General features: G+C 36.8%; 1 protein-coding gene and 1 long non-coding RNA gene across 3 annotated transcripts in view; one reads left to right on the forward strand and one right to left on the reverse strand.

The window, feature by feature from the left end:
* The window catches only part of LOC126514590 (uncharacterized), a 36,136-nt gene extending 19,307 nt beyond the window's left edge, over nt 1-16,829 (reverse strand). The window contains exons 1-2 of the long non-coding RNA XR_007595625.1: nt 16,711-16,829; nt 13,024-13,122 (exon numbers count right to left, since the gene is read on the reverse strand). This is a non-coding gene — a long non-coding RNA (uncharacterized lncRNA). The remainder of the gene's footprint in view (nt 1-13,023; nt 13,123-16,710) is intronic.
* Nucleotides 1-22,304, forward strand: part of Cnbd1 (cyclic nucleotide binding domain containing 1) — a 249,918-nt gene that overhangs the window by 79,315 nt on the left and 148,299 nt on the right. The gene's annotated exons all lie outside the window — the stretch shown is intronic.

The raw sequence follows: 22,304 nt of genomic DNA on the forward strand, positions 1-22,304 counted from the left end.
ATCTATCTATCTATCTATCTATCTATCTATCTATCTATCATCTATCTATCATCTATCTATCGGATCTGTAGATGTGGGTAAACAAGCCATAACATGCCTGTGGAGGTTAGAAGACAACTTACTGGAAGTCAGTTCTCTCCCTAACCTTGTGGGTCCCTAGGATCACATTCATGGAAAAGACTTAGTATTGGTCAATGAGCCATCTGACCACTCCCAAGTTTCTATTTTTAGTGTGAAATTTTATTTTGAGAAATTAACTTCTTAACACAGGAATTCTAGATTCTTTAGAAAGTGAAATGATTATAATTTGCCAATGAAGAACTCTTCTATTCTGGGTTCTGATTTTTTAATGTCTTTTGACAGGCATATATATGCATGTGCTCAGCATTTTATTTAGAAACTGGAATCATAAACATGAACAACAGAAAATAAAAGTGAGATGAATTTTGATATTCCTTTCCAATGCATTCTGGGCATCATTTTTTAGATTGCACACATCTTTTGGAGTCTGAGTATTACTATCACACAACAAAGTCGGCCCAGGTAGTCAATACAAACGTTCTTAAAAATTGTAAAAGAAATGCTTAATGGCACTATTTTTTTTTAAAGCTGCCTGCATTTAATACTAGTAACCATGGAAACTCACAAAGCTTTGTGATTGAATGGGGTTTAAAATATCCATGTTAAAGCAAAAGCACTCTGGCAGCTGTAAGAGCATTTATGTTGCTTCAAGTGTTGATTTGATTTTACTGATTGGAGAATGTGACACAGAAACATCAAAACTGAAGGATCTTTAGTAGGCAAGATGGCTCAGCACAGTAAATGTGCTGGCTGTGCAAGTCTAGATACCTGAGTTTTCTTCCTGGAACAAGAATAAGCAAAATTAAAAACATAACCCCCAAAGGAAAATGTATTTAAGTTGCATTGAAATTCTTACATTTTCTATGCATGCTGTGCTAGTGTGTGTGTGTGTGTGTGTGTGTGTGTTTGTGTGTGTATGTGCGAGTGTGGGAGGGGGATGAGGGTGTGCTTACCCATGTGTATGCACACTGAGGCCAGATATAGAGTATCTTTTTTTTTTTTATTGATTTCTGCCTTATATGTTTCTTTTGAGGTAAAGCCTTTTACTGAGCCTCAAAATAACCATTTCAGCTAGACGATATGGCTACGGAGTCCTTGAAGCCCACCTAGCTCTAACTACTCAGTGGTCTGGGCTTACGGACATATGTTGCCATGCTTGACTTCTATGTGGTTGCTCATGCTTGCCCAGCAAACATTTTACCCATTGAGTCACTTCCCTAGTTGGTTCTAAAGTTCTTAAAACAAATCCACACAGTACTTTATAGATTTCTCAGTCTTGGTTGGTTTAATGAAGGCTCGGGGAAAAAAAAATATAAAATTCCAGATATCACATAAAGTACATGGAAATCACATATTCCATTTGGTTTCATACCATACATTGTTTCCTTTTTTTCTTCTTAAACTAGCGAATGGTTTATGTTTTGTAAAGAAGTTTGAATTTAAAATGGTTATAGTATTTTGATTCTTTTCTCAACTTAATCATGGATACAGCTTATTGTTAGTAGTTCGTATCGAAATGTGCATGCCTGACACGTTACCAGAACTGATAAGACTATTTTTTATGTATTACAGGATTTTATTTAGCAGTATGTTATTTATAACTTAAACTTGAATTCATATGATTTAACTATAAAGTTTCATAATTTTTAATGCTTGCAGATAGTTAATGCTTGCAGATAGTTAAAATTTAATGTTTTCTTAAGTTTTACAATTAAATTTTCATTTTTTTACAATTTATAAAGTCATAAGTGTTCATAGTCTAAAATTACAGTATGGAGTTTGAAGCAGGAAGAGAAGTCCCTTGGTGCTCAACAGTTTCTTAGAATACAAGTCTTTAGACTCTTCTGCTCTTTATATTGCATGTCTAAGTGAAAACCTTGGATTTATCTGTAGTAGTTTTGATGAGCTGTGACTTAATACATGATTCAAATAATGGTGGCTTATGGAAGTTAGAACCTTATTTCTCTCTCCTGGAAATGGAAGACGAGTCAGTCCAGGGAAGTTATGGAGATCTGCTCTACGATAAAACACAGTACCTCGGATAAGATGTCATTAACAGCTAATGATCATTTACACTCCCGGTTTACAGAAAGGAAATTGGGATGGCCGGAAGTACCCTGGCTATGTCTACTCAGGAAACTAACACAAGTCACATTCCAGATTAGTCATGTGGCCACACCTAGGAGCAAGGGAAATAGGGCAGTATGGCTGTAACTACATAGTTCTCTATGGCTGCAGAAACAGTGGGTGAGAAATTACACAGGAAGGTTTAATAGTCTGATAATCTTTATACTTAGCTTTGCTAGTGCAGATATTCTCTGTAGCTCTATTTAAAAAAATTAGACTAAAAATCTCTATACCCCCTAAATCTTGTGTTTTGCTCCCTCTCTCCTTTTAGGCTTCTTTATAGTTCTGAGTTAATATGTATTGAATAGCTTCTTCGACGTTTTACAGAGAAAATATTGGTTACAGCTATTTTAGCCAATCTACATTTCCCTTTTTATATGACTTTTTGTTTCTGCTAGAGCTAAAACTGTCATTGAGTTTTTTGTTTACTGATTTCCCCATACAGAATTAATTTATCTCAAAACTCTTCACACAAAGGGTTAAAGTGTCTCAAGAATATTACACATGTCCAATGTATCTCTATTTTTTCTAAGTCCCCACTAAAATCAGTCTTGGGCTCAAGCTTTAGGCTTTCCTCTGTACTCTTTGTTCTCCAGGCTTGCTTTACAACCATCTATTGAGTATGCCTGCCTCTTTCCTGTGATTGGTCCCCCAGTTTTGCTTGGGAAGATCATCAAACTCTGACAAATGCCTTCTGCTCCTTCTTACCAGTTATTCATGGGGTAAGAAGGAAGTTTTCAACAGCTCTTTCCTTTCGTCAAAACCAGAAGGAGGTGAGTAGTGATTAAACATAGTGTAGACCCTGGGAAAGCCAGAAGAAGGTGAACCAGTGTAGGCCCTGGGGAAGGTTGGGTTTCCACATCTTTTGTCTTCATCTCATATAAAAGTCTATTGAAATTCAGATTTCTCTTGTAGTTAGAAATTCCTTTTCAAATGCCAAGTACATGCTTGTGAAACTTACAGTCAGATGTTCTGGGGCTGCTCATATGAGCAAGGCCTCTGTTTCTCCTAATCCCCTGGAAGAAGTTCTTTTTATCACATTTTAGTTGCTCCCGGCTCAAGGGAAGGGTGTGCCATACAGATGAGAAGTAGAACTCTCTGGGATAATAGGTGACTAAATGGGATTGCTAAATGTACTTCACCAGGCCTAATCAATCATTTCACATGTGAAACTCGTTTAGATTTGACTGACTGGAAGTACACTGACAGCAGTTTACCCAATAATATTACAAACAGTTTTATTTTTGAGGTGAAGTACAGTTGTCACAAGTGACTATTTTTTTGTGTGTGTATTTCCCTTCTTAATCATAAAGACTTCACTCTCTGGATCTCCATCCCCATAGGACTTTTAGAAAGACCTTTGCTTTCATGATAACCTTATACTTACTATTTTTTCAATGGAGTTTCTTTTACAACTTGAAATAACTGCTTAGTGAGAGTTTATCATGCCTAAAGATGTTATACTGGTTTTATCCTTAGGTTTGTATAGACTGAAGTGGTGTCATTTCAAGTGGCTTTGTTTAGTATGTTCTAAGCAAGGGTAACTCAAATGGAGCATCTGAAAATACGATTTTATTGTAAAGTATTCAGGTAAAATTGCCCTAAATAGTTAAAACAAACAAACAAAACAAAAAACAATAGCAACAACAAAAAAGTTCTGAGAGAGGACTACACAGCCCTGCTAATGACTGCTCTATAGGCACCTCTGTAATTATCTTACACAGCAGAGTGACCTGTCAGCACAGCAGGATTTGACACAGAGAATGCAGTGATCAATGTTAGTTAGAATCTGCTTTTAGCTGAGCACTGATTGCTATGTACGGGCAGCCACTTGTCCACTGGTGAGCTTTCTCATTAATGACAGGAAGGCCGTGATAGCAGCAGAAAGAAATGCAGAGAGAAGGTTGCTAAGTAGCACACCAACTCCCAGCAAGTGGCAGCATCTTTTCAAAAATTTTAAGGCAACCACAGAAGCCTGCAAGGACAGTTAGAGTCAATTTTGATTCTGTCACTTCTATTTTTGTTAGTTATTCAAGATAATATTCCGGTTACAAGTTTGAAATTCTATGTATGTTGTAATCATTTGCGATGTAAATTTAATACAATCATTGGGGCTTAGTTTAAAAGTATAATGCATCTTCGCAATTCAAAATGAAGAAGATGGGTAATAATAGTGAATGCGGGAGTGGTGGCATTAATGCAAGCTAGTCATTTGTAGCTTCTGACAAAACAAGTGTCTGCAACAGTGACAATGGGAGCCTAAGAACTGCAGAGAAGTCTAGATGCACATAAAACATATTGTGTGTCCAAAGGACTGACAAGCCATTGCTCACTCTGACGAAGATAAGCATTCCAGTATATAATCAACAGTCTAAGCAAATATGCTACTTAACCAAAGAGCAAAATGCACAGGGGTTCCATGACAAGGGCCAATTTGTACCTATTCAGTGTAGTAACCATGTTTTTAGAAGGAGGTGTGTGGGCTAAATCAACTTTTGAGGCTTGTGAAAATGTAATAGCCTCATCCTAGGGAGTCCTAAGGATATCCAACTGCACCAGCTCTGCGTATGGAAAAGTTCTGAATTCTCCATTGCTCTCCAGTGCCATCTTTGCCCTCCATTTATGTTTGAGTAACCATGCATCTGGTCTAAGACTTAGTCTCTTACTCCGCTTTCACATTATGATGCTGAGATTGTAAAATTATAATTACCTGACTGTAAGCTTGATCTTCAGTAAGATCCCGAACCCTTCAACATTAGCTTCTAAAGTCAGAGCTCTTCCTGACGCTCAATCTCCAGAAAGTTTAGCATCAGAGGGTTTTCAGAAAGGAAGATTGGAAATTTTGATCCAGGTTTTATTAATTATATGCCAATTTGAGGAAAATGCCTATTTTGAATACTGAATCTTCTGGTCTGTGTATAAAACTTGCACCTACATTTATTTAAATACTTTAAATTTCTCTCCGTAGAATGAACAATTTTCTAAAATGATGACTTTCACATCTTTTTTGGAATTCTAGGAGTTTAACTCACCAGTTTTTACTACAGATGGTATCTATATATATAGTATTTTACTTATAATTGTTGCTATACAGAAATGAAATCAATGTTTTCTAGAAAAGTCATATCTAAGATTTGATAAATTCAGTAACTCAAGTAATGTATGTTGAATTATCTAGGTTTTCACTAGACATACTCGTTTCATCTATTATGTTGAAAGTTTATTCTTTCCAACTCTTACACCCCTTCCTCCGAATTTAATGTTGGTAAAATGGTGCTTTCCCAAACAGAATAGAGATAAGTAGCTTCCTAGCTGTACATTTTATTTCCTTTCATCTACAAACTTAAAAGTTAATGTAAAATTTTAATTATAACTTACTTAGAGAGATAGCCCCTCTGAAATACATTTGTAAGGATAAATCTTATGATACAGAGTAATTTCAGTTCTGGAATTTCATACACACATTAGTGTAGATTAAGGAAACCATCTGTCTACCAGTTGCATTTGAACTCGGGTACAGTGGGACTGAGTATTACTGTCCATGGGCATGATTGTTTTAGTTATCCTGGGTTTTTATGCTTTTCCATATGAAGATGAGAATTCTTTTCAAGGCCTGTAAAGAACAGTTTGATATTTTGGTTGGGATTATTTGGATATGTAGATTGCTTTTTGTAGGATGGCTATTTTTATTATGTTAATGTCCAACCAATATATGATTATGTTAGCTCTCTCTGTCTTCTGATCTTCTATTTCTTTCTTCAAGGAATCAAAGTTTTTAATCTTTCACTTGCTTGGATAGTTACTCCATGACATTTTATATTATTTGAGGCTATTATAAAAGGTATTATTTCCCTGAATTCTTTCTCAGTCCCTTTGTCCTTTGTATATAGGAAGACTAGTGGGACATATTATCATGGCAGTTACTGATTATGTTCTTCCACTGGCATCTAGGCATTTGCATTTGGGAATTACTATAGGTCTAGGTGCTGATTTCTGGCTTTGTCCTTATGAGTGAGTGTTTTGATCCTTGGTTTGTGTTTCTTCTCTGGATTTTTTGGGAGTGTGTGATGGTTGTGTGTTGCCTGTGTTACTAACATGTTCTGCTGATGTGTTAACAGGGAATACCTGTTGCAGTTGGAGACTGGGTATTAGCAGTAGGTGTGATCCCTGGGAAAGGAAGGTTGAAGCTTGTATTCTGTTTCTGTACTTGGGACAAGACTGAGGGATTGGAACTGGGGGAAACAGAGAAAGCAGAGAATGTCTGTTAGTGGCCTACTTTTATGTGGCAGGTGTGTTGACCAGGGGTTGTCTGCTTGAGTTGTGGGCTGGGCTAGGCTGGGATACAGTGATGAGTGTGGACAAGGAGATTAAGAGAGGATGTTCTGTGGTATTCACAGGAGATCTGGGCAGAGAGGAAGGTAGGCTACAGGTAGTGATCTGTTGCAGCACTAGAGATGAGACTAAGGGATTCGTTTGGGGAACTAAGATAGTGCAGGTCTGTAGGTAGCTTGCCTTCTGGTTTTCTTGGAAGGTTCTTCTATTGAAATTGTTCTCAGAATTTTAGTAACTCAGAGCTCTGAATTATTTTCAAGGTCATTGAGTTCAATATTCTCATTTTACAGTTTAGGTAAATGATCAGAGATGGAAAGGGACTTGACCAAGGCATAATGCAGCCAACAGATGGGGAAATCTGGAAGAGCACACAGTTTCTATGACTTTGAGTCTATATTTTTCCCATTATTCTTTGTTTATTCTTTACAAAGGAAATAATTCTGACAATGTTATGTGCGCATGAGGTTGTTTATCCACATAGACATTTGTTCACATAAACTGGATGCAATAAACTTCCTGGGAATGTTCCATAGTTATTTCCAAAGGCATAGATTGTGGGTATATACAGCTGCTTGTGGATGTAACTGTCAAAGTGTATGCTAGAGTTTTCCTTCATCCTCAAAGACATTTTTCAAATGCTTCATCTTTGACACTGCCACCTACGCACACTTATGAATATTAAGTAAGGTTAGAGGTTAATGCACTACTAATGGTAGATTGTTGACTCTCAGTTGACCCCTTTTGACATGAAATGGCCAATAAAATGTTCTCTAGTAAAATTAGATAGTCTTTTTATGTTTTGCTTGAAAGGAGTGATAGAATTTAATGCATAGTCACATGGCATAACTCTTTCAGGATACTGTTAAGAATGTGTGGTTTTTTATAAATTATTTCAGAAACAATTGATGACTTTATTACATTTTGTATGCTTTCACTCACAGTTATTCCTCAGAATAGAGTTTGTTTATAAAACCTTATTCAGAAAAATTTAACATTTAATTGAATAATTTAGAAATCCCATTTGAGGTATTTTGTCATATTAATAGCAATATAAATAATAGAGGTTAAGATAATTAGGGAGATTATAAATATGAGCACTGGTTTTATTCCCGTTCTGTTAACAAGATCATTTATCAACTGGAATTCTCTTTATGTTAAAGATAAAGGAGTATTTTATATTTAAGAAATTCATTTAAAAACTAAGTCTTCTTGAAAACAAATTGAAATGCTTAATTGAATATAACATAGACTCAAATATTATTACCTTCCTTGACATTTTGGTATAAGTAGTATGAAAAAAAGGGAATTTTAATTTTTGTTGTCAATATTGTAAATGAAACATGATATGGTCACAACTAAATCTAGTGTCTCTTATCATTTCTGAGGGGGAATGTGCATAGCATACTTCATCACTGTACTAAAAATTTGAGTGCTAAAGCCTTCTAAAGCATGTAACGTAGCATGGAATTACATAAGCTGTGCTAATTCTCTCACATCCTTTTTGTTTGTTTGTTTGTTTGAGACAGGGTTTCTCTGTGTAGCTTTAGAGCCTGTCCTGGAACTTGCTCTGCCGACCATGCTGGCATCAATCTCACAGAGATCCGTCTGCCTCTGCCTCCCAAATGCTGGAATTAAAGGCGTGTGCCATCATCACCCAGCTCTCTCCCACATTCTTTAAACTATCAGTATATTAGTTGAAATATCTAGGATGTAATAGTTATTTAGCTTTTGTACTGCATTATTTAGAGAATTATGACAAGGAAAAATGCTTGTATATGTTCAATATAGACATCATTTAAGGTGTTTTTATCTTGATGATCTTGAGAATTGCATTGTAAATTTCTGCATATACTTAAAGAATATTATTCTGCAACTGTGTAAAAGATCAAGTCAAATATGTGAATGACAGGACCTGAAAGGGGAATCGTGAAAATATGTGAGAAGATTATTATTGAGCATTATAAACACTATATAATTAACTCATTTCTAACTGTAGAGAAAGAATTAAGAACTTAAACATAATTACCATGATAGGTTTTGATTGGACAGAAAACAGTGATGAGCTAAATGAAAGCTTGGATTTGTCAGAGATTGATGGACACATTTGAGAAGAATAGACTGTTAGACACTTTATAGAAAATTGGAAGAATGAAAGTTGACATAAATTGTTTTTTTTCTTGATTAAAGATATCTCTTTCTATACAGATAAAACTCATATATTAATAGGAGTGGAATTACATTATGAAGGGTTGGAAAATTGGGAAGAGGTAAGAAAATGGCTCCAGGAACATATATATAATAGGGACTTAGGTTGGATACGTTTCCCTATTTCTCCTCTTGTCCTATCTTATATTTTGTATAAGTAAAATTACATAGAAGAATATAATATAACATTTTTATTTTTAATCACATAGTTCTATGTCACATATTTTCAAAAATGTGGTATATCCTTTTATTCAGTTGCTAGCTGACTAGTGTATAGTTGTGAGTCCGGGTGTGAACATTTCACAATTGATAACCAAGTGGAACTTCTGTTTCTTCATGTCCCTCAGACTAAGATTTGAGAATGGGCAGGACAGCTAATGTTTTAATGATACTTTGTCCTTGAATAAAGTGTAAATATCTCATATGACTGACTTACGCAAAAAAAAAAAAACCCAATAACCTAGGTTATCAGTACATGATGGCTGACTGATGATTGTGCAGAATTTAATATCCTGTGAGAAACAAAGATATTCATAGTCAAGAAAAGATATGCATCCTCTGGTGACATCATTTATTGAGATCTTATTGATTTTGTAGTCGCTAAGCTTTTTAATAGAATAAATTTATATGTGGATGCAGTGGATATAAATTATAGGGTTTTATGTTGACAATCTCTGGAGTTAATTTTCTTTAATGTAATTAATTAATTATTACTTTTCTGTAAGAATATCTCATGCAGCTTATCCTGACCTGGCACTTATATATAACTGCAGAGGAAATAATTGCAGATGACTTTGGACTTCCTGGTCCTTCTAATTCTGCCACACAAGTGCTGGCATTTCAGGGATGGACAAGAGCACCCAGAAGGCAAAGTGAACTTTAATAGAAACTTTCCCCAAGGTGGTATTTATCTGTACATCATAAAAAGGGATTCATGTAGTTTATTGACTGGCTAGACTTAAATTATTAATTTTTCTCCATAAATTTTCTTCCAAATCAGATATTTAAACAGATTATGCTTGTTAGATACTAAAAAATTTAAATAGAAAATTATGATCGCTATAGTTAATTTATTTCTTTAAAAAAATTAGAATTTTGCCAGTACCAGTTTCCATGGAATTTTGGGAAGCACGTCTGACTTGTACATGTCTTCATTAATATTATATATTTTAAGTCAGTGATACCTCTTCTATATTAGTTCAGAGGCCACAGTGTGTTTGTCTATGTGTATGTGTGTATGGTATATTTGTGTGTTTTTGTCTATGTATGCCAGGCATGAGTGCCCAAGAATACAGAAGAGGGCATGAGATCCCTTGGAGCTGGAGTTATAGATAGTTGTTACCTGCCTGATGTGCATTCTGGGAACTGTACTCCTGCCCTCTGTATAATCAGCAGTGTCTTGACACAGTGAGCCATCTCTCTAGCTCCAAATTTCCTTTCTTTCTAAAATCCTACAGAGCTTTCTTAAAACAGACAAACAGAAAAGACAGACAAACAAAGCAGTTTCAGCACCTTCTTCATTGAACACAATCACTGTGCACATTATATGAGTATAGGTAAAGAAAAATATATTCAAGACAGAGAAATTGAGGCATCTGTTATAAAAAGGATATTTGTCAAACTCTAAACTCTTGCTCTCTATTGGACCTGTCTTTGTTTTTGTCTTAGGGAATGAGATTTTTCTATGTTTAGTTCAATTTGTCTCCTACAATTCATGTTTACTAGTTCAGCAAAAAATATTTAGAATCTTGTAGACCTTAAATGTCAGCTGAGATGGAAACTAAAGGGCATCCCCCGTTCACAAGGTACTGGCTGAATAAACGTAAATGCTCATGAAGTCTCCCATGCTTATTTTCAGTAACATCGTGACTCCAGAGCTTTCATCACTTATAACTGAGGCAGAGTGTTTATATCAAGTCTTTTCATATTAATGAGGTTGTGTTCTCTATTAAAGTTCGTGTGTGTGTCTGTAAGTATACATGTAAGTATGGAATGGACAAGAAAAAAGAAAAAAGGGCTTTTGTATTAAATAATTTATAGTTCGGGAACTCTTTTCCTGCTTTCTTTTGATTATGTTAAGTATAATTCTTTGGTATAGCAATCACAGATGAATAGTTATATTCCTTTCACTTGGCTGAAGATACAGAATTAAGATATGTAGGATCAAAAACAGAACAAAATAAGTAGGACAGTGACTTAGCCATTCTGAGTATATTTCTAACCCCACCTGCCTTGTGTCAGAAGGAACAGCCTTATTTACTGATTCTTCCGAGCAGAGTACATCCTGTTTGTCTCAAATCTTTAGTGCTTAGGAGCTCAACAACACACACATGTGTAGTTTTCCTTCTGTCTAGTTTATGGTTTGCTTGTATTTTCTGTGCTGGGATTACTCCTTGTACCTGCCTGGCAAACACTAGTGTTTTCAGGACTTGTTCTCTGAAGTTGGTCTATTCTTATGCTATTCAGCTATTTTCAGTCCACTGAGGGCATACAGGAGCACCTGCATGGTATCATCTCATGGATTTCTATCCCCAACTGCTAACTTCTTTTGCAAGCTTCAGATCCATCTATCAAATCTGAAATTAGATTACTCACAGATTCATATATTCAACACCTGCAAAACCTTATTCATAGATTTTTCCAAAACCTCTCTGGATGCAAGCCTGATTCATTTCAGCTGACAAACTTGAAATCTACAATCATCCCTCTTTGATCTGTTCCTTTAACAAGTACCTACACAGTTAACAACTGAATTTTTAGCTTTTGTCCCCTGAATATCTGGAACAAGAAATAAAAGTTTCTTAACCTATTGAATAACACCATCTCATTCTCTTTCTGGCTTTAGGAATGATATATTTTCATTTTTCTTTGTGGATCCTTGGAAACTCCTTTGTCAAATTTAGAAATAGCTAATTTAAAGAGTAATTGTGCATTTTATTTATTTGTGTATATATGTCCACAAACACTATTAAGAGTAATCCAGTTCATGCAGAAATTACTGCTTCCTGATTTAATAATTAAAAATATAGTTAGTATTCTGCCTGGTGAAACAGGGCTTGTCTTGCTGAATGAATTTAACTACTGAAGAGAGGAGCTATTCAATTCTGGCCATACTCAGGTCTAGGAACTTTCTTTTCCTGTATTATGTATGTCTCACAGTTCTTTTCTCCTCTGCTCCAAATAATTTCCTCCCACATTTACAAGGAATCTTTATTTCCTTAGTTCTTTCCTTGTGTCCTGCTAGTTCACTGGAACCCACAAAGGATGATATTATTTCCCTGTTGCATGCTTCCAATGACCCAGCTATTCATTTAGCTAATCGATGGGCCTTCCTAGTCACAGCACCACACCACCTTGCGGTCATATGGCCTACATAACGGGATCTGGCCTAGAAGGCACTTGACTTACAAGTCAGCTCGGAGAGATGTTCTGCATTTCTGAGGGGTTGCCTTGAGCCTCTTTAATTCCTCTTCACCATTAATTACAGGTGAGGTAAACTGCTTCAGAAAGGGGTGACCTTCAGAAAGGTGTTAGATAGTGGGAAGCTCAAGGCAACCAAGGTCTTAAGATTTTTCAGTAGGTGCTTGGAAGTCAAGTTTAATTTCTTCTTCTTCTCTATTCCTCATGTAGCTTCTGGGACATGTAGGCGAGCCTCATAGGAAAAGCTCAAGCTTGCCTCAGATATATGGTATTTCTGGATATATTTCTTTAATCATAACACAAAGGAGACTGAGACAGGAGGATTTTAAGCCCAAACCAGGTTGAAAAATTTAGTATGATATTGCCTCATGTCAAACTGATAAACAGCAACAAAAAAACCCTAAATAGACAAACAGAAGACAAAAATAATAACAAAATGAAGCGTTTTGCAGGCTGTAGAGCACACATAAAGGCTGTTTATTTTGCTTGATTGTTTTCTCTTTAACATTTTGCTTTCTACTGAGATCTACTTTGATATGCTGGCAAAAAATGGAAGTGGGGTCAGTGTTGTATTTCACAAATTTATTCATTTTATAGCTGAATGCTAATTTGTTAAAGGTTTTTGAATCGCCGTCTTTCCTTCTGGAATTCTGAATGACCCTGAGATCCTCTGACTACTAACCATGTGCCCCAGAGGATCCTGTGTGCAGAGGCTGAGGGGTTTAGCCCACAAGCCAGGTTAGAAGGGCTCTCTGGATATACAGACTTCTGCTGATGCCGCAGGAGTGATTCATTCGTTCAGAGAAGATGTGCATAACCCACCAAGAGAGCAAAGTCCCAGGAGCATCCCCATCTTACCTTGACTGTGAATTCTTCAGCTGAGAGCAAGGTTAATTATGTTCCTGCTGTGTTATGTTCTCGCTAAGTGCACAATGTAGCTCAAAATAATTCAGAGGCCTAGAATGGAAATGAGTTACTTCTTGAGGAACTAGGAAATTGTTTAGTGATTTCTTAAGGTGATACACTTGGCAGCCTTTACTGAACGTACTAAGGTAACTTCTGATAAACTACCCTCTTATTTTTTTCACTCTCACCTTATTAGTTGTCTTTCTTCTTACTAACAAAAAAAATTGACAAATAGCAATTGCTCCTTATAGGGCTGGAAAGAAGGTCCAGTAATTAAGACAACTTACTGCTCTTACCAAGGATCAGGTTTCAGTTCCTAGCATATACATCAAAACCTACTGTAAGTCCAGTTCCAGAGTGTCCAATGCAGTCTTCTGGCTTCCAGTGAGACTAGACATGTACAGGATGAACAAACATGCATATAAATACACACTCATACTCATAAAATAAAATAAATATTTTAAATAAATCATAATTGCAAGATTGTGTGTATCCTCTGTTGAAATGTTTGTTAGCAGCTACCTGTTACTTCTTCCTCATCTCTGTATGAGGACGGCACTCAGTTGTTACCATGTGAGTAAAGAAATATAACAGCATGATTTTGAAATATTCTTGTCTCCTGCTTGATTAAACTTACCCTTTAAGAATTTCAAGTGAGACTATTGGACATTTGCCTTCTCTCTTGTCTTGGAATCTTCTCACACTCCAAGGCAGTTTGTGCTTTATATATGCTGTTTTAGAAATGATTTTTCTCTAGGGAAGTCAAACTTTTGCAGGTTTACTTGCCTTTCCCTCCCTCCCTCCCCTCCCTCCCTCCCTCCCTCCCTCCCTCCCTGTCTTCTTTCTTTTTATAAAATTTACCTGTCTTTCAGATGAGAATATAATGGAAAGGACACAATGTACCTTCCATCCAGTTCTACAAATTAACTGTTGAGTTTTAGCAAGAAGAATCAGGAGGAAGATCCTCAGACCTTTCAGAGCTGCCAGGGCAGTGATTACTTTGTCTTTGCTCTCTGCTTTGAGTTTCTTTTATAAGAGTTGCCACAGTCATGATGTCTCTCACAGCAATAAAATGCTAATTAAGAAACTTATGCTTACAAATTCTCATAGAAACGGATAATATATTGTAGAAAGTGGTGAATTATATTTGTAGCAAGAATATCAGTGCTATTGGTTGAAAAGGATTTGCAGAAAGGTTAGGGGATTATCTTTTCTAAAAATAAAAAAAAAAATCCTGAATGCCTGCTGAGAAGTCAAGACTGCGTGAATGACTGAGCAGACAAAAAGTGGCAGGAAAGAGTTTCAAACTAGTCACAGGGTCAGCATCACATGGGATTCTAGGTCACTATAAAAATCAATGTTTTTCCAGGTTTTGGCTATGACAAACAATGCTGCCATGAACAAATGTTTCTGTGGTATGATGGGTCCTTGACCAAAGAATGGATAAGGAAAATGTGATACATATACACAATTGAGTACTAAACAGCAGAAAAAATAATAACATCTTAAAATTTTCAGGCAATTGGATGGATCTAGAAAACATCATATTGAGTGAGGTAACCCAGAGCCAGAAATACAACCATCATATGTAATCACTCATAAATGACTTTTAGACATAAAGCAAAGAAAAATTAGCCTATGATTCACAATTCCCAAGAACCTAGACAACAAAGAGGACCCAAAGAAATATAGATACATGGATCTAATCTACATGGGAAGTAGAAAAGACAAGCTCTCCTGAGTAAATTGGGAGCAAGGGGACCTTGGGAAAGGGTTGAAGAAGGGAGGGGAGAGAAATGGAGGGGAACAGAGATAAATGTATAGCTCAATAAAATCAATTAAAAATTTTAAAAATCAATGTTTTTACCATAGTAGGTGAAACAGTAAGCACTTGGATAATATTTGACAGAGATCACAAGTTACCTATTTACATTATAAATGAATAATTTAGCTTTAAATTGGAAATGTAGTGGTATGTCAATATTGGAAGGTAAAATATCAATTGGGAAGCCAATAAAACTATCAACATGAGTGATGACTAGAAAAGTTCTGAGTAGAACATTTCAGGGTAAAACATTCAATATTTCCTGACATATTGATTGTGAGAATTACAAGCTACACAATTAAAGGGAAAACATTTAAATTTTGGTTATCCAAGCAACTAGACATTTACACTTATTAATAATAAGACAGAATAAAGCAGCTTAAACACATCTGGATAACACAATCAAGAGGATCCTAATGGAATAATTTCAAATAAGACATTAGTTATAATGACTTGTGTGGTATAAAAATATAGAGCCTTAATGTAAAATTTGATGCATGATTGTTTACATTTATTCAAGCAATTAGTGGTTCTCTAATAGAAGTATATAATAGCATTGCTTACAAAAGATTTAAAGTTATACAAAAAGGAAATTTACCAGTCTGGAATGCTACAGATATAGATGGCGTGACGTGTTGCTCTTTGCACAAAAGCTTCACAGGTGATTCTGATGCGTTCGGTTAGAGCCAGTTTTAGGGGATGTACCCTCCAAAGTTCTCAATAAAGAAATTAGTGGAACTTAAGAAGGCATGTGGGATAAAAGAGCTAAGAATTTTCATTATATAGTAAGGATATCAAGGAGTGAATTTTTTTCTTTAACTGACTATAAATGTAGAATTTTGGTACTTAGTCATACATCGTATCACATCATTAATATATCAACCTCTTTTTAGCTGGAATCTATTCCTTTATTTCTGATAATTACTTTCCTTGTCATGTATTGGGATGTTTTATATTTGTTATAATACAAATTTTTGTGTCTTACTTCCTTGAGCTTGTACTATAGTCAGAAAACTCTTATTGCCTCTGCTAGATCAAAATGCTTATGTATAAACAACAGCAAAGTTCTTGATTAAAGTTCCATACATATATACACATATATACAGTTTTACACACACACATACATACACACACATATAAAACTAACTTCCCATTGTCCTTTTCTCTTTCTACAAATTGTTTGTAACTGACTGAAGAAGTTAATATGTTCTTTGTGTTTTCATGTCTATGAGTATTTTTCCTGAATGTATTTCTGTGCATCACTCTGTGTCTAATATCTGCAGAGGCTAGAAGAAGGTTTTAGATGCCCTGGAACTGGAGTTGGGGATGGCTGTAAGCTGTCACATGTGCTATGAACTGGACCTGGGTCTTCTGGAAAAGCAGACAGTGCTTTTAATCTTTGAGACGTTTCTCCAGCCATTTGCTTTAACATTACTATTACTCTCTATACACCAGAGATCAATGTCTAATATTTTTGTGAGATGAATTTTTTTACCTAGTATGACTAATAATAGACACATACTTTTAAATTAATCCTTGATACAGTAAAATATTTGCTTTAGTTCATCCTACAAACTGGTGAAAAAATAAAAAGCAAACAAAATATGGAGGTTTTATTTACACAGGTTTCTGAGCAAAACTAGATCATTATTTGACAGTGGAATGAACAACAGTATTATTTCCTAACAATTTGTTTATAAATGCCTCTTTTCCAAGCTTTTTTGTCCCCAATATTGAAATTGTGCCTCCCCCAGACCTGTGATCAAACAACCAAAAAGTTTGCTCCAATCTTTAAAAAGTTTACATAATCTTACCTTGGGTTAATGTTTCTCTGTGTTGATGTCATGTGATGTCCAGATGAATTCTTCAAAGCTCTGCTCACTGTGGAGTTTTCCCTGACCAATGTCATCTGAGTCATCACCAGTGGGTCTAGGGTAAAGTTACATTATGTTCAAGAAGTGGATAACTCAATTACAGATGCATACACTTGCTTATAATTATTGTGCACTTCTCTGTGGGTGTCTCAATGGGGTTTGCTGCAGATTTCTCTCTTTGTAATGTGGGATGTCTGTCTGTATATGTGATGCTTTATTGGGTGATGAATAAAACTGTTTTGGCCAATGGCTTAGCAAAGTGAAGCCAGGCAGGAAATTTGAACAGAGACAAAGAGAGATAGCAGGTGGAGTCAGGGAGATTCCATGTAGCTGCCAATGGAGACAGACCCTAATCAGTAAGCCACAGCCTCATGCCAATACACAGATTAATAGAAATAGGTTAATTTAAGATGTAAGAGTTAGTTCATAAGAATCCTGAGCTAATAGGACAAGCAGTGTTGTAATTAATATAGATTCTGTGTGATTATTCAGGTCTGGGTGGCCAGGAATGAACGAGCAGTCCTCTACTACAACGTTGTTACGATGGCCTGCTGGCATGTGTCCTAAGCACATGAGCTCTTTTCTTGCTCCAGATCCTATGAAAAGTGATTTAAATCACCTAATGAGTTAGAGCAACAAATTTTCTTTAAAGCTTTGTAAATGCTTACCCAGTTCTATGCCTGTTTCTTTGTGGAGGACAACACACAGTTGCAAATACTTGCTGTTTACAGTGGAGAGCTTGTCTCAACAGGCCCCAGGTCAAGGACTTGCTGGAACTATATTGGTTTGGCAGGTTATCAGCTGTCCTGTGGAGCATGAAATGACCAGTGTGTCCAGAGTACTTGCCACTTTCTGCTTACCCAGTGAAGTTCTACTCTGTCAGCAATATTAGAATGCATCTTATGTTCTTTCCAGTACACAGATAATTCAGGTCATTTTGGACTGTTAGGGCAGAATGTTGAAATTACTCCCAGTGGAAGGAAAAGCAACACCCAAATGTGTATATATTCTATCATATACCAACATGAACTGTTTATGACTTTTTCTAATGGATATGTAAAAGACGGAAGAGGATGTTACTTATAGATCAATGGCATAACATAAATACTGTAAGTGATGTTTTAGTTAAAGTTCTAAAGCTGCTACATCATCTGCTTCAGGATTGCCATGTGGTAGAGTTTCCAGGGATTACTCCCATCTTCCATGAACTATCTGTGTATATGTGCATGCACCTAAGTGTGTTTGTGTGTGGGGTACAGACTTGTTAAGCAAATAATACATTTAAATACAATGGAAACCATGATCAGGTAGCTCAGAGGGTAAAAATCTCTGTGAGGTTAGTCCTCACACTCTATATTTTTTTCTTATTAACATGCTGTTTATCATTGACTTCTAGGCCTTTCTCATAAAAATAATCCTTTAGAAGTACAGTTTTACAGATGCTAAGCATATTTGTCCCAATTGTATATTCATGGACTAGAGAAATAATAAAGAAATGAGTCCATGTACAAACTGGAAAGCTGAAAAAACCTTGGAAATAAGACAAATCCAAGGCAAAATCTGTGGCTTGGTCCTGTTTATAATGTCACCCAAAAGTGTGGCATCATTACCATCTTAGAATCAAACTGCAAACTGTGCCCAACAGCTTACAAGGTACATGGGTTACCCCTCCACCAAAGTACTTGGATGCATGACCTGTGGTGAAGTACTGAGGAGAATCATTTCTTTTTATCATTTTTATCGTGTGTGTTTATGTGTGTGTGTGTGTACACAAATGTACATGTTTGTGAATTATGTCTTTTCTTCCACCATGTGTGACCTGAGGTTGAACTATGCTTATTAGGCTTGGTAGAAAATGGCTAGTGATTTTTGTAGTTCAGGCATCTTACCAGCCTGGGTATCACTTATATATACAGTTGATGAATAGTCAGAGTTTTCATTCCTCAAGCAGATCTGACTTTTCTTTGTGATGCAAGCTTAGCCCAGGAACTGATTCAGGTTGGAGAATTGGGGAGGAAGGACTCATCCTTAGAGAATTGGTGAGCCTTGTGTGTCCATTCTTGATCTCTTTGTGGTTCATAGTAAGCAGTGCTCCTATGAGCGCTCGCTGATGATCATTCCTCAAGAACACAGTGCTCCATGGCCATGCCGATAGACTCCTTAAATCAGGATCCATCTCACTATTTCAGTTTTCTGCTATGAGGGACTTATCTGCCTGTTTAAGTAATTATTTTTTACCTTGCTTCTGCCTAGTAAGGGCTGCCATATGCTATCAAAGATCACTGTTCTAAACCTGTATCCTTTGCTTACGGAGCTCTGATATTGTCATTTATAAGGATGTTCATATCTGATTCCACTCATGAAAACATTAATTATGGTTTTCCCTGTACAAAACAGAGTAAGGTGGAGATTCTTTCAGAATTTTAAATTTTTCCACAAAAATAAAATGTGAGTCCAAAAACTCAGGTATTAAGTGATGAAACTGAAAAGAAGAGGAAGCAATTAAAAGGCTTTAATTAATTTCCAAGTGCCTGGTGAAGAGTGCAGAAACTGAAAATTTACAAATCATTTAAAACATGAAGTCGCTAACAAAACTGCACAGATGGATCATGGATGTGTTGTCAAACATGAGACAGAGAGAACTGTTGAATCAGCACTATGTTGGTTACTATCATGTGACCCATATCCAAGGAAAGTTGGATATTGATTAGCTACTGAGCTGGGATAATGATGCCAGCAAAGTCAGCCCCTGCCTTTCTTCTGATCTGCTGATCCTTCCTCTAGGTTCACAATTCTAATTTTCACTCCAGATATCTGTCAGATCTTATTGATTTTGGCACTCTGATACCAAATTATTTAGCCCATGAAATCGTTTCAAACTGTGTTTCTGAGAAGTCGTCTGAGCAGATGGATCTAAACCTGTGCAATATCTTTTAACCTGTGAAGAGCTGAGTTGAGTGCTGGTGGTCAGATGCTCTGATGTGCTGGGAAAATAAGGTTTACTTATTCGTGTAGTTTGACCAAATGTGGCTGTGGAATGACGTATATCCCTTGAATGACAGATGCGGTAGAGGTGGCTCCTCTAGGTCATGTTTGAGAAACACAGATGTGATGGTGTGCCTGTTCTGAACAGCTGCAAAGGTGACTGGAGACTCTTTGAGAGTTTGGGCCAATAAAGGATGGTCACATCTTTGGGGAAATAGGGTGCTGGTAGTGAACTTGCATAGACACCTTTTGGAGGGGGCGAGAAGCCACAGAGTCAAAGACATAGACTCCGGAAGTCAGGTGAAAGCAAAAGTTGACTCATTTATTGAGGGTACAGGCAGGCCTCTTATACACTCTACCTCCCAAGGTCTCATTGGCTTAGGCTGTTGACTCTGCTGCATTGTCTTTCCCTCATTGGCTTCTCCTGTCTGCATCAGCAGTCTCTGGGTCTAGCGGCAGGCCCTACAATGGTTCAGGGAGGAAGTTCCATCAGCGCATGCTCATGCAGGCTGGTTTGGGCAGGGTGACTGTGGCTTGGGTAGGCTAGCTGACAATTTGGATATGACCATTGAAGTCTGTTAATCATAGGCAGTGATGGGTTAATGATTGCCAGCAAAGTGGTGGCTCACTCAGCTACTCAGGCTTGGGCTTCTGTACTCTTCTCAGCATCTTGCAACCATCTTTTCGGTGAAAGAAACACTAGCCTTGGAGAGGCTGGGAGTTAACCAGTAGCTCTGCTACCGGTCAAAATGCTGCTGGCGTCCTCATCCAGTTTGTGAATCATAAAAGCCAAACGTTGAAAGAAAGTGATAATTCTTTGAAGAAAATTCCCCTCAGATGCTTACAGGCATCACTCTCTACGGGTGTATTCTTACCCGATTCTTCTGATAATATTGACAGCTTCTTTCCCTGTAAAGGCAGCTTAATGGTCAGAGTGACATTTAATCCATCTGCAGACTCACCGGTATGCATGCATGTGGAGAAGAATTATAGGGGACTAGACTTTGGGTGATTAAATCTTTGACACTGGTAAGCATGAATGCTAAAATCTGTAGGAATGTAAATGAGATAAAGATGCAACAGATTCTCCGTTTCCCTCTCTCTTTTATTCCTGCAAGTAGACAGGAGAAGGGGAGGAGAGGTGATGGAAGAGGAGGAAGTGAGGAAGGATGGAGATTGGGTGAGGGCAGCAATGGGTAGCGGGATGAGAGATGGCGGTGTGCTGTCTCAGTTAAGGTTTCTTATTGCTGTGAAAAGACACCATGGCCACAACATCTCTTCTATGTATGTGTATGCATCCCTTGTGTGCAATGCCTACAGAGGCATAAGAAGATGATGGAAAGCCTAGAACCTCAGTAGTTCATATATATATACTATTGCCTGGACATGACATTCAACATTATGAACAGGTCTCACATTTTTTACCATCTGTTCCTATCCAGTTCTGATTCCTTAATCTTGTTTCTGAACACCAAGAATTTATACTTGACGAGGCTTCCATTCAGACTGCAATCAACTAGATCTTATAGTGCCTTCACTGAAAGAAAAAAACAAATTAACCAAAGACAAAACAAAAATAACCCTCATTTCCCTTACAGTGATCCAGCAGTATAGTCACTATAGGGATTTGCTGATATTTGACAGTCAGTCAAAGATAGCAGATAGAAGGAGAGGTTGATTATACTGAAAATGGTAGTGTTGTTCTACAATATGTCTTGTTGGAGAGCCCTAAGCAAAAAGCAGGTGTGTGTGTGCTCTGAATTATGTCTATATTATGTCTATTAGTGGGATATTTCTGCCTGTCCAGAAGATTCGTGGTAATCTAGAAGTACAAATTAGCATCTCTCCTGAAGCATCCACATCTTTCTAGGATGCTAGTTTTGTTATAGAGCATCACGCAGGAATAATCACTTTTCCTTATTTGCTAAACATACAGTGAGCCCTAGGCCTCATCATTAGCCCGATCTGTTCTTTAACTATGGTAGATGACAGGCAAGCCCACTATATCCCAAGCTTTGATTAATTGATCAGAGCCATCCTTCCTCTTGGAACATGGGTCACTCTCAGAAATAATTACTCACTTGCATAATTTTTCATTCACTATATCTTCTTTTATGGCTCATCAAAGATGGCATCAAAGATCGCATAAGCTAGTGTTCGGCAATTTAGATTGGGTCCACATGTCACAGATAAAAAGTCTCAGTAAGTTTTTTTTTTTTTTTACCTCATTATTGCTGCCATGATAAAATGGAATCTTCTTTGTCAGTTGGCAATGAAAATTTAATTCTAGAATCTTATCATCAGAAAAATCTCAAAAAACTCACTCGAGGGCCTTATATTAGCATTTGACGGAATGGAATTTTGAAAAGAGGGATTCCTGTGGGACACCGTTTTTAGGAAGTTTGTAAAGCAGCTGGAGAAAAATGTCCAGGTAGGGCAAAAGATAGACATGATGGTTCAGATAAGCAAATATAGTTAGCCTGGGCCCTTGGGGAGCTCTGAAGCATAAATTATACTCTGAAGATTCTCCTCTTCTAGCTGGGCATCAG

The sequence above is a fragment of the Alexandromys fortis genome, unplaced genomic scaffold, assembly GCF_014885135.2.
Source record: "Alexandromys fortis isolate MF-2015 unplaced genomic scaffold, M_Fortis_MF-2015_v1.1 scaffold_18, whole genome shotgun sequence".
Classification (NCBI taxonomy): Eukaryota; Metazoa; Chordata; class Mammalia; order Rodentia; family Cricetidae; genus Alexandromys; species Alexandromys fortis.